The following is a 3,359-nucleotide window of genomic DNA, read 5'->3' on the forward strand; positions in this document are numbered from 1 at the left end:
TGAGCACATGAATTGAATGGCGTGGCTTTTTAGTCTGGTACAAACTCTGCTGTACACTGAAACTTGGTCCATTTGTAAGCAGGACTTTTTCCATCTCTGCAGGACAGCAGAAAACCCTTTGTGCTAATCATGATGCCAAGAAGCAGAATGCGGCAGATCATCCAACTGCTTCAGGTGTTCATTTCCTTAAAACTGAATAGTTTTGGACTGAGAGTTTGTAAGCAGAACAGAGCTCTTAAAGCTGTCAGAGACTATTTCTGCACTGTTCAATTCTATCTGCACAACATACACAGGATCTCAGAACTGCATTGCTTGAATTGGTGGAACTTGCTGAAGTGAACTGGGATGAGCAAGTTTTAGAACTTAGTCAGAATGCAGTAAAAAATGGATAATCTCATGAGTATTAAGGTACAGGCTTGCTATTTCTGCACTGAATTTGTTTTTATTTTACATGGCTGTGATCTGAAAGTTGCTTGAAACGCAGGCACCTAGGCACTGTTGTGTAACTGAATTTCACACGATAGGTCCTGAAATATCCTGGAATCAAAAACTCTGACTTGTTTTAAGTCTGCTGCTTGAGTCTAATCAGGGTCATAGTGTCTGTGTGCAGTGTTTCTTTCCCTGTAATGCTCCACATCATTTCATTTTGGGAATATTGAAGGAAATGGACTATGTGCCATAACTGTTGTTAGAACAAAGTATGTCTGGTGTGATCTTATGCATAGGTTCTGTAACTGCTCTTCACAGCTCAGGTGTTTGACCTTCCTTTTGGTGAAGTGATGAAATACTGCTGGTTTCTATTTGTGCTTCTAGGCACCTTGAAGCTCTTAGGAATAGAACAATTGTCTCCAGTTCTTTTCAATGATATCAGTAACAGCTCGAGTGTTGCTGCCCACTAGGTAGACCCAAAGAAGCAGATTACAGTGAAACAACACACGAGCTGGACCTGAATGAGGATCACTTTCAAGACAGTGGCTATGCTGCTTCAAGCCTACTTGCTTCTTCCTGCCGCCACTCTATTACCAAGTATCAACAACCTTTCATGATTCAACTTGCAAATGTTTGAAACTAACCCTTGTGTTTCTATGCCTTCCTAGGTGATTCGAGCCCTTGTCAACCCCAAAGATCCAAACCAAGCAGTGTCTTTCCATCAATGGAGAGTTCTTATTAAGCATGAATCGCTGCAATTCGGATGACAGCCTTCCACATGGTAACAGTGATGGACACAAGGGGCTCATCCACGTTCATGCTCTCATATCTCCTGGCTCTGCTAAAGCTCCTGACCTGAGCCTGCCAGACACAGCAGTCACCTGCCTGGATTGTGACCCAGCGCCTTTGCAGTGCTGCCCATCCCAAGCACAGCCCGAGTGTCCCAGCAGCAGCACCACCATGCAGGAGCAGGGCAGCATCAGTGAGGTGAAGCTGAGCATCTTAGATGGGGACTTAGAGTCAGGCTGCCAGTCCCAGGCACCAGGCAGCAGCACCAGCTCTGAGCCACTCTCATCTTGACAAGAGGAGTCCCATCTTCACCCTTGACCTCTCAAGCCCTCCTGTCTTTTATTGAATAAAGTCACTCTCATGCTCAGTCATCGCCTCGACTGCATTCTGAGTCTTCAATCACAGGGATTGGGATGAATGCAACAAACAGCAAGGCAGCTCAGCTTGCAATGCTATGGCTGTGGGGTTCGTGCAGGCAGAGCTCTGGGTTCCCATTTTGCCTGGCTTTGGGATGTCTGCAGCAAGATCTCTACCATTTTGTATGGGAGCAAATAATCTCTAGCATCCAGGTTGCTGCTCATGATATATCCCAGTCTTCCTGGCTGTCACTTTGTGATACTTTTCAAAGCCTTCTGATACTCTTTGATGCCTTGGCTGCTCCCTAACACCTCTGTCCTCCTGCCATGTTGACTCACGTCTCCCACTTTTAAGCTGGCTTTGCAGATCATCTCCAGCCCTGTCATCATCACGCTGCAGCAGGAGGTGCTCACCTGGCCCAATGTCTGGCAGTACTGCTTGTACTGCAGATGAGCAGCTGCCTCCTCATCTCTTCAGCTACAGTAGTTTTTCTCAGGGCAGTTAGATGCAGTCATGCTCCTCTGGATTTGGTGTGTTAAATCCATGCTGCATGGCAGCAGTCAGTGCAATACAAAGGTGTTCTGTGTGCCATAGCATTTCTCCAGGGGCTGCCAAAGGTAGAAGCACAACACAGCACCATCCTTCTGACAGTAATGTCTGTGAGTGTTAGACATGTGAGCACTGCATCATCCCCAGCGTGTCAGTGCTTTTCCACACCAACCTGACTCTCACACTCTGCACTGAATGTAACTCTGCTCTTGTGGAGACAAATGCTTTCTGTCACATCCTCCATCCCTGCAACCATTTGCCGGTAGGCAGCTCTTGCAGAAGAATCAAGCAGCAGAACCTTGTGCTCACCCTACAGCATGCAAATGCTATGAAAGCAGAAATAACCTGGCATGCTCTGGGTCTGCAAGGCTGCACAGATGGGAGAGGTAGATTGTGTTTTTGCAGTGGAAGTTTCCAGTATTTTCAGTACATAGTGTAGGCCCTAACTGAATGTATAACCCTCTTGTAAAACAGCTGTATAAGTAGTTTTTCCACCAAGAAAGTTGCTGAACAGAATTAAGTTCAGACTGGGGGCATTCTGACATGGGGAGAATTGAGACAAGCACAAGATAAATACAGGGTGGGTAGAGCCCAGCACAGGACAGAATGAATGTACTGACTTTTGGAAACATTGCCCTTCTCTGTCCGCAGAAAAGTACAAGGCAGACCTAAAAACAAGAGGTTGGTAATTGACCTTCTATGGAAATGAATCCTAGCCACAGTCTCGAGGAGTCTGTGAGCCTGAGATGCTCAACCAATGAGAGCCATGAGAGCATCACCTGCAGTGGGTTTAGGGCACAGAACAGAATTGATTTCACTGACTGGTGTGCAGTTTCTCCCTTGCCAATAGGGGATGTGCGCGCAGTATTGCAATAATGAATAAGCACTGCTGCTATCGCTGCCATCTTTGCCTAACTAGAAATCTTTGACTTTGAGAGTTTCTCACACAAGGGGAGAGGGTAAGAAAGTAAAGAGGCACAGAAAACTAAGGGAAACTGCTCTTCTTTATCTTATCTATAAAAATTGATACGATGCTGTTGTGCATTTTTTTTAATTTTATTTTTAATTTTTTGCTAATGTCAGTTAGATTGTTTTAAAATATCCACACACCAAAATCTGACTACCAAGCAAATGTAATGAAAATGAAATGAAGGTGAGTTAGTGGAAAGCACAAGGCCATATTATATTAGGCTCCAGCAAATTTACAGGCAGTCACTGCACGAAGAGGTAGATCT

This window comes from Coturnix japonica, chromosome 33 (assembly GCF_054131305.1).
Source record: "Coturnix japonica strain WE chromosome 33, WE-NBRP24, whole genome shotgun sequence".
Taxonomy (NCBI): Eukaryota; Metazoa; Chordata; class Aves; order Galliformes; family Phasianidae; genus Coturnix; species Coturnix japonica.